Consider the following 9,927-nt stretch of genomic DNA (forward strand, 5'->3'; position numbering starts at 1 on the left):
CCCGCTTTTTCCCACACTGCCTGGGCATGTACACACCAAACCAACGCATGAGCATCATTTTCTATTTGTCCTTGACAACGGAAGCATGATGGGTCCGCTTCTTTTACTCATCATTGGATATTCATCGCACTCGGTAAGGCTCCTCTATAAGCATGCCATACAAAGCTCCTGACTTTTGGTGGTACTTGGAGCTTCCATAGCTTTCCCCACACACTCGGTCCTTCACTCGAACTCCCCCCTCCTTCCCTTTGCTCCTTCTTTCATCGAATGAAATAATAGCCCGTCTTTACCGTGTATTTCCCATGCTTCTCGTAGTACCAGATTAGCTTATCTTCATCAACTCCTTCACAAAGTGGGATTTGTGCCACTTCTTGTACCTCGAACTCGAGAAGGTGTTGCTGCAGCTTCTCTATATTCCACCTCTTGGGTCCCTCGAGCATCCAGTCTGCAACCCTGCTATCTAACTCTCCCCTAGCCGATGAGATAGGACGAAATTTAGGTCCTCGAGTCAACCAGGGTGTAATACTACGGATTTTATAGGCTGGTACTCGACCGAGTATGGCCTACTCGGTCGAGTAGTGTGGGTCGTGTAGTCTGTTTGGCTACTGCCGAGGAATACTCGGCCGAGTATGATGAATACTCGGCCGAGTATACTCTATACTCGACCGAGTATCCGGTCTGGCGAGTAATATTTCAGCGGTTTGATTCGGGAGTAATTAGAGGTTATATAATTCGATAATCAGTTTCAAAAACATCATTTTGCAAACCTAATCATACTTACGACACCCTAATCACACTCAAATCTCCCCTCTGTGTGTGTGTGTGGACATCGTAGTGATCGCATTCAATCGTTCGTTCTTCCGCCGGTAAGTCTTATCCCTAAGTTGTTAATGGTTAATTCTAAGGTTTGCTTTATTTATGAATTTGGGGAAATTGGATTATGCAATGTGTAATTGTGATTATGCGATTATTGTTTAGGCGAGGACTTCGTAGAGGAGCCGTTCTAGTGCTTGATTCCATCGTTGCTGATTGTTGCTAAGGTATGGTTTCCCTACTCAGTTTCTGTTGATTGAATTAAGATGTGATTATTTAGTATTTACTGTATCTACTGATAATCGGAGTGTTAGTGTTGTGGTGGTGATTGTGATGTTGTGGTGTTGTGATGATTGTGGTGGAGTCACTTGCGGGAGTGGCTTCACGCCCTAGTTCGCCCTCCGTGGAACCTGTCACGGGAGGGGATGTGCACATTAAGGGACAGGGTTATCGCTCGTTGATGAGCGGGATTTAGGTGGGGATTGGCTATGGTCCCCCACTGGCGGCGAGGATTACCTGTTGCGATGGGTAATCTGGAAGGGCTACACACTTCGATGTGTAGTCGGTTACTATGTGAGATCGGGAGACTGGGGTTGGAGGATGATCAGCTGGTTACCTTGTGCTTTTGTCTTATTTTGATTGAACAGTACTGACCCCGTTGTTGTTTTATGAAATCTGCGGTGATCCATTCGGGGATGGTGATCATGCTGTGATAGGTATTGCATTTGGTGAGCTTGGGGCGGTCATGGGAGAGTCATCACACCAGATGCAGTGTCACCATCATGAGTCTTAGCACATGTTTTTGTAGTTGTTAGCATTCGGATTCACTTTTATTGGTTTTTAGAACTTTGTAACCTTTTTATAATTACAGTATTTTAATAAATGTGTTTGGGACAGTTGCTTATGATATGTACTAACCTCGGGCAACCGAGATGGTAACAGCCTTTCATGCTAGGGTAGTCCTGGTAAGGTACCTTGGTATGAGGGAGTGTTACAAAGTGGTATCAGAGCCGACGATTCCGGCACCTAAACAAATGAACCCAACGAACTTAGGGAGTCTAAATAAAATGAACCCGAGGAGAGTTGTTTGGAGCTACCGCAAGGACTCGGGAGACGTCACGGAGTCGCATTATGGCCCTCACAAACTCAAGCCGGTAACGGGGGGAATGTGTTGAGTGTGTTTAATATATGTGTGTGGTGTGTCAAAGTTGAATGGTTGGAATATGTCGTAGAAGGTGTAATGTATGAAATTGAGAAGGATATTGAAATTGCTAAAAGGCGTGATGGAATTGTTATGTGACATCATTGGAAACGGTTTTAGTATGAAAGTGATAGGCATGTTACGTGTTTACTATGTGGCATTCAGAATTACAACGTAATGTGTTTGATTTTTGGGTAGAAAGCATGATAGGATGTATTCCTTATTGTTTATAGCTCGTTTTGGCATGACTCGGCCGAGCAGGGCAGGTACTCGACCGAGTAACCAGGCACTCGACCGAGTGTTGTTTGGCAGTGAGTAGCTTTGGCTACTGGATGTATTTACTCGACCGAGTACTTAGGTGTACTCGACCGAGTAGGACATACTCGGCCGAGTATGGTTTATACTCGACCGAGTATGTTTCGTGTGAATTTGACGTTGGCTGCTGGAGTGGATTACTCGACCAAGTATCAGTAATACTCGACCGAGTAGTCCTTACTCGACTGAGTATTGCTGCATACTCGGCCGAGTGCTTCTTTGGCGGAGGTTCATTACATTTTGAGCCATAGGCTTTTGTGCTTACATTTCCTTCCTTCTTATCAGCTCAAAATGCCGCCAAAAAGAACTGCCGCAGAAATTCAAGCTTCTAAGATGACCATAGATGATATTGCTCGTATGATCGAGCAACAAGAGGCTCTTCTTGAGGCTCTCAAGAATGTGGGAAAGGGGGCGGAGAAACCTGTGGATGCTACCCAACTTAGCGTCATCATCGCCCGCTTCAACCCACCTACCTATGAGGGCGTTGGGGAACCTAAGTTGTTCTAGAACTGGCATCGTGAGATGGAAAGTCTTATGGAAGTGGTCAAGTGTCCGCAAGATATGATAGTTGAGCAGGTAGTGTACTACCTGAGGGGCGAGGCCGCTGTTTGGTGGCAAAATGTCAAAGAGGACGCCAGAGCTTACTACCAAGCTGAGGGTTTAGGGGCTATACCATGGTCGGGTCTGAAGAGTGATATGAGAGAGTAGTTTGTGCGGGAGCATATCCGTCACAAGTTGAGATCTGAGTTTGATTCCTTCACTATAACCGATGATGTGACAGTCACCGAGTACTATCACCGGTTCCTTGAGTTGTCTCGTTATGCTGAGGACATACAGCTAGGGCAGAGGGGTTTGGCTCTTCGCTTTGAGAGAGGTTTGTCGGCTAAGATCATGAACCGTCTAACAGCTGGAGTCATCACTGATCTTAAGGATGTGTACCTTAGGGCTGGTCAAGCTGAGAGGTTGGTAGATCTCTCAAAGGAAGCTACGGAGAGGACGACTGCTGAGAAGAGAAAGGCTGATTGTGGAAACAACAATCAGTCGGGTAACAAGAAGGGCAACTTCAATCATGCCAAGGCTTTTTCTGGCGGGGCTGGTTTCTCTAGGGGATCACGAGGTTGGGGTAGAGGTGGTGGTTGGAGTGTGAGTGACAACTCCAACCTTTCTTGCTTCAACTGCGGTGGAATAGGCCACAAGAGACGCGACTGCACGAGTGCCAGGACTGGTGTAGGCTCGGGAGCTTTTCAGGGGAACTTTTCACAGGGTCCGAGTCAGAGCTTTGTTAACAACCGACAGGGTGGATCATGGAGTAATCGGGGTGGTCATAGCAACAATGGTGGTTTTAACCGCAACAGTGGAGGATCTCATCAACGCCCGAACAACAGTGTCACCCAGGATTCGGCAGCCAAGCCGAGTACTTCTAATGCTTCGGTTCAAGGGGGAGGTCAGAAAAGCAGCGGGAAGCTCTTCATGATGGATAAGCGGGAAGCTCTTCTTGTTCATAATGTACCGTCTTTTGTTTTGTTTGACTCGGGGGCAACACATTATTTTGTGTCTAGGAGTCATGCTTTGTCTATGGGCTTGGGGGAGTTTGAGTTGGTAAAAGATGATGTGTTTATACCTTCTGGGGAGTCAGTGTCATGTGTTAAGTTGTACAAGGGAGTGTCTATGGTAGTTGGATGAGTAGATTTACCGATAGACCTGCTAGAGTTTCCTATGGATGGGTTTGAGGTGATTTTCGGGATGGATTGGTTGGGTAAGTATGATGCCAAGATCGATTGTCGGCAAAAGAAAGTGTCTTTAAGGGGTCCAAAGGGTATAAGGGTGTCTTATAAAGGGTTTGTTGTGAGACCTAAGTGTAAGTTCATAGCTGTAATGACCTTAAAGTCATGCTTGAGGAAGAAGTGTCCTTTGATTCTTTGCCAAGTAAGAGATCGTCGAGTAGAGTCGCATACAACTGCTGATATACCTATGGTGGGAGAGTTTGAGGATGTTTTTCCTGAAGAGATACCGGAGTTGCCACCAAAGAGAGACGTTGACTTCAATGTGGAGCTTAAACCAGGAACAAGTCCTATATCCAAAGCACCATATCGTATGACACCTAAAGAGCTAACTGAGTTGAAGAAACAGTTGCATGAGCTGTTAGACAAGGGTTATATCCGGCCAAGTGTGTCACCTTGGGGAGCTCCAGTGTTGTTTGTGAAAAAGAAAGATGGGAGCATGAGGTTGTGTATCGACTACAGGGAGCTTAACCGTGTCACAGTGAAGAACAAGTATCCTTTCACTACTACAGATACAGGTTATAATAACGGTTAAAACCGTTGTTATATAAAAAAACGGACGTTGTTAAAGCGTCCGTTGTAGTAGGTTTTAACAACGGTTGTTTTTTCTAAGAAACCCGTTGTGAAAACTATTAACAACGGTATAAAGCAGAAAAAACCGTTTTGGAAAGGGTGACTTAATTTTGGTGGGAAAGTTATAACAACGGTTACAGTATAAAAAACCGTTGTTATAACTAAAGACAACGGTTTTTTTTTAAATAACCGTTGTTTATTTAAAAAAAAAAATTAAATTAAATATTACTAGATGCATGCATTATTACGGCGGCCCGTTATAATTCTAATGCATGCATTATTACTGCCAATCCCTGCATATGAATGGACAATATATGGAATGAGAAGGGTTATAAGATTTGAAGCAGAGATATGATGGCACAACTTCCTAAACATGTATTAATTAAAAAATAACTCAAAAGACACATTAATTAGTATAAATACATGCATTATCTCAACCACCATTCCATTATCTCACTATATATCTCCAAACCCTAACTGCTAAAACAAACTCCAAACCCTAAATCTTTCAAACAAACTCCAAACTTCATCAACAATGAATGATACCATCCGTAAGACTGTTACTATGACCGAGCACGACAGGAATTTCATCCGCCGGTTGCTTGACATCGAGGACAGGTACATGAGCTACCTTGAGGACGCTCGGACCGCACTCAAGGACGCAAAAAAAAAAATGGCTTGACTTGACAGAAAGCGCGAGTTGTTGCGGCTATATGACGATATAGCAATCACGAACGAAACCTCCAAATAGCTAAGGAGGAGAGGATGGATATCATAGAAGAGAATGAGACTCTCTATGCATATCTAAGAATTGCATTTTTATCAATGTAATTCGTTTTTTAATTTATGTATTTATATATATATATATATATATATTAATTAATTAATTAAGTTTATCATGCATTCCTCTCTATCATCTTGCTTCTTCTTTGTTTTATTTTATTTAATTTGTTTTACAAGCTAATAAACGCAGAAAAACAACAGTGACAAAACTAATTAAGCGAATAATATTTAGAGAAAGAACATAATGATCGATAAAAACACATGCAAATGAAATAATTAGAGAAAGAAAATAATGACTGAGATGACAAAACCTAAATTAAATCATGCATATTTACCTGATAATTAGAGAAAGTAAGAGACGATGAAACCAACAGTGACGGCGAGATGATAAAGCGACGATGAGGAAGAGAGAAAGAGACGATGAGAAAGTGTGTTTGTGTTTGTGTTTGTGTTTGTTGTGTATGTTTGTGTTTGTGTTAGGTTTGTGTTTTGTGGCTGTAGCTGATCTGTGTTTGTGTGGTTTATAGTATGAAAAGTATTGATAACGGTTGTTAAACAAAAACCCGTTATTGTCATTACAGAATATATTAACAACGGGTCCATAGTAAACCGTTGTTAAAAAGTATTAACAACGGGTTTATAAATAACCGTTTTAATTACTTTTCACTAACTTTGCGCCAATTTTGCGCCAAATTATTAACATCGGTTGTGCATGTTTGACCCGTTGTTAAAACCTATAACAACGGTTATGGAACCATAACCGTTGTAATTAATTTTAGTAAAATTAGCGCCATCCGTTCTACAACGTCTTATGGTGATTTTCGTGGATAAGCGTTGTTAAAGGGGCGTTGTAGTTGCCTGGATTTGTAGTAGTGTTTTCCTAGGATTGATGACTTGTTTGATCAGCTGAGTGGAGCAGGTGTGTTTTCCAAGATCGATTTGAGGTCAGGTTATCACCAATTGAGGATATCATATGAGGATATTCCAAAGACAGCTTTCCGGTCCCGTTATGGTCACTATGAGTACGTGGTGATGCCTTTTGGTTTGACCAATGCACCAACAGCTTTCATGGATTTGATGAACCGTATTTTCAGTCCGTTTTTGGATAAGTTCGTGGTTGTCTTCATTGATGACATTTTAGTCTACTCCAAGACTAAGGAAGAACATGAGGAACACCTGAGGATAGTTTTGCAGACTCTGAGAGAGAACCAGCTTTATGCCAAGTTATCAAAGTGTGAGTCCTGGTTAGATGAAGTGGTTTTTCTGGGTCATGTCATATCTAAGAAAGGAGTGTCCGTGGATCCTAACAAGATTGAGGCTGTGACCAAGTGGGAGTCACCGAAGAGTGTTGCTGAGGTTCGGAGTTTCTTGGGCCTTGCGGGCTACTACAAGAGGTTTGTGAAAGACTTTTCTACCATCGCACGGCCTATGACTGCTTTGATGAGGAAAGAGACCAGATTCGTTTGGGATGAGCGTTGTGAGACGACATTCCAGACCTTAAAGGAACGTTTGACCACAGCTCCTATTCTAGCTTTGCCAGAGGGATGTGAGAACTTTGAAGTATATACCAATGCTTCAAAGAATGGTCTGGGTTATGTGTTGATGCAAGAAGGGAAGGTTATAGCTTATGCTTCGAGGCAGCTGAAGCCATATGAGGAGAACTACCCTACTCATGATCTAGAACTGGGTGCAGTTGTTTTTGCTCTTAAGATTTGGAGGCACTACATTTATGGAGCAACCTTTAAGGTGTTTTCAGATCATAAGAGTCTGAGGTATATCTACACTCAGAAGGAGCTTAATATGCGACAGAGACGATGGATGGAGCTGATCGGGGATGATATGTTCATTTTATATACACTTTTACCCCTCATTTTAGCTCGGTTTCTATTGACTATTATACTTTAATTAGTGTATTTTTGAGCTAATCTCGTGTTCTAGGTGTATGGTTGTGTTTGTTATAATTTTGTAGGAATCTAAGCATTTGAAGGCTTTTTCCTATCATTTTATACACCAAGTTCACGAAGCTAAATAAGGCCAAATATTGGACTAAGTGTGTGAAGATTGCTTGAGTTTTGCATGGAGAAATTTATGGATCAATATGTGTAATGCAAATGATGCCAACAAACAAGTCAAAGCCCAATGATCAAGTCCAAGTCAAAATGGAAAGCTTAGGATTCCAACATGCATGGGATACTTTTTGGAGGCTCTAAAGATGATAGATGAGGCATTTACCCAGGTGATTAAGGTGCATTAAAGAATAAACTTTGGATTCCTCAAGCAATTAAGAGAGGAATTAAGAGAATTACCCGAAGACACACGACCTCGATCGGGGTGGGGTGGCCCCGATCGGGGTTGCATATCCCTTGGTGATTTACGTTTCACCCTCCTCTCCTATAAATAGGAGAGGTATTCTTAGGTTTTGGGATATATCTGATTTTACGTCCAAGTTTATTACAATAAGCCTCAAGAATTATAAGTTTTCTCTCATTAGTTTTCATTTTAATTTATAAGTTGTTAAGCATTCTTTAGTTAATCTTTCAACATTTTGTACTTCAAGATATTCTCAAACATTTGATATTCAAGCTTTTGGTTATTTGTTATTTGTTCTTCCATACAAGTCCTCCCTTATAAGGTATTTCTTATTGCAAGTTTGTAATTTACATCATCATTTTAGTTACGACATAGTTATTTTAATTAAGCATTTCATTCTACATTAGCTTTAATTCCTTCACATGTTATATCATCTAATTTACATAAATCAAATAATCATGTTTAACATTTCTCATAATTTAGTTTGCATTTTACATTTTAGTATGAGTAACTAAATTTCCTAGTCTAAAGGCTAGGGGAGCCATGCAAAATCAAACATATAATATGATTAAATAAAGTTCATAATAATATTGATCAATTGCTTCCATCACATGTTTGCTTTGTTACGCTTAATCTTTGATTATCGGCCGTAGTCGTAGATTAAAACTTGTTTATTCGTTCTAAACTCGAGAGGCACGGAATTGAATTAGACTAAGCATGTGTGGTAGGATGACCTAGTCATGGACGAGAGTTTTTCTAGGACCCGGTCTATGGTTGATACTAATACCGTAAGGTGGGTATCTTTAAGCCTAAGTAATTGACAAGATTATTGATATCAAGTTTATCATGTTCATATGTTTACCTTTGCATGAGTGACCCGAACCCTTTAGACTATCTTTTATCATATTTTTTACATTGCAATTTTCATTAATCATCAAACCAAACAAACCAAACCCAAATCGTAATCGATCTTGATAAAAATCTACCCATAAAAATTCACGACGTAATTCCCGTTTCCTTGTGTTCGACCCCTATTACTACATTAATTTGTGTCTAGGGAAATTATCTTTGCATAGGTACGCGATAAACCTATCAAAGTTTGGCGCCGTTGCCGGGGAAACGGTTTTATTGCTTTTTGAATTATCGATTTTTATCTTGTTTTCCTTTGTCTTGGGGAACACTTGTTCCTTAAGACCGTTGCTTATCACTTCTCTAGAAATTGCTGTCTTATGCCCAGGTCTTCTCGTAGTGGAGAATTGCTTTCACCGGATTTTGATCCCGAGAAAACATTTAGGAGAAGACGACGTTTTTGGAGGGAAGTGAAAGAAGCCACTTCTCCCGTACAAGTTGAAAGTGCTAGAAAGTCTTGCTTAGACGATCTAGAAGCCCTTGAAGAGGAGGAGGTTTCAAGTTCATCATCTCCACCACCATCACCATCTACTACCAAAAAGATAGTGAAACTTTCCGATCACTCAAAGCCCACCGCGGCCATGCTTCCGGCCGGAATCACAACCACTCAAATCACCGCGCCGGACTTCGAGAACAAACCGGCTTTCTTTAGCCTTGTGGAGAGGAAGCAATTTGGAGGAAGTCCTTTGGAGGATCCCAATTTGCATGTGCAAAACTTTTGTGACTATTACTCCATGATCCGTCAAACGGGCGTCACCCAAGCTCAAATAAGGGAAATAATTTTCCCTTTCTCATTGAAGGACAAGGCCAAGCTTTGGATCAATAGCCTTGACCGCACCGCCATGGGAATCACCAATTGGGAGACTTTGGCTCTTGCTTTCTATCAAAAGTTTTTTCCACCTGAGAAAACTCAAACTTTGAGGAGCCAAATCACCGGATTCCGTCAACAAGCTCTTGAGAGCTTATATGAGGCTTGGGAGAGGTACAAAGAGCTTCAAAGGCAATGCCCACATCATGGGCTAGATGATTGGTTTCTAGCAATAACATTCTACAATGGATGTTGTGCCGAGTCCCGAAGGATTCTTGATTCCGCCAAAAATGGGCGGTTTGATCAAATTGACACCGACCTTGCTCATGCCACGATCGAATCTATGGCGGTCCATGATGCCCAATATGTCAATTCCCGAGTTGTGCCATCTAAAGGTAAAGAAGAATCCTCTAACAACTCTGTTTTGCTAACTC

At 41.6% G+C, this 9,927-nt stretch overlaps 1 non-coding gene across 1 annotated transcript; it reads right to left on the reverse strand.

The window, feature by feature from the left end:
- Positions 1–9,599: 9,599 nt before the first annotated feature.
- On the reverse strand, positions 9,600–9,706 carry LOC141589353 (small nucleolar RNA R71). Its single transcript, XR_012520295.1, has one exon. It is a non-coding gene; the product is annotated as a small nucleolar RNA R71 (small nucleolar RNA).
- Between the last annotated feature and the right edge of the window lie 221 nt (positions 9,707–9,927).

Source organism: Silene latifolia, chromosome 6, assembly GCF_048544455.1.
Source record: "Silene latifolia isolate original U9 population chromosome 6, ASM4854445v1, whole genome shotgun sequence".
NCBI lineage: Eukaryota > Viridiplantae > Streptophyta > Magnoliopsida > Caryophyllales > Caryophyllaceae > Silene > Silene latifolia.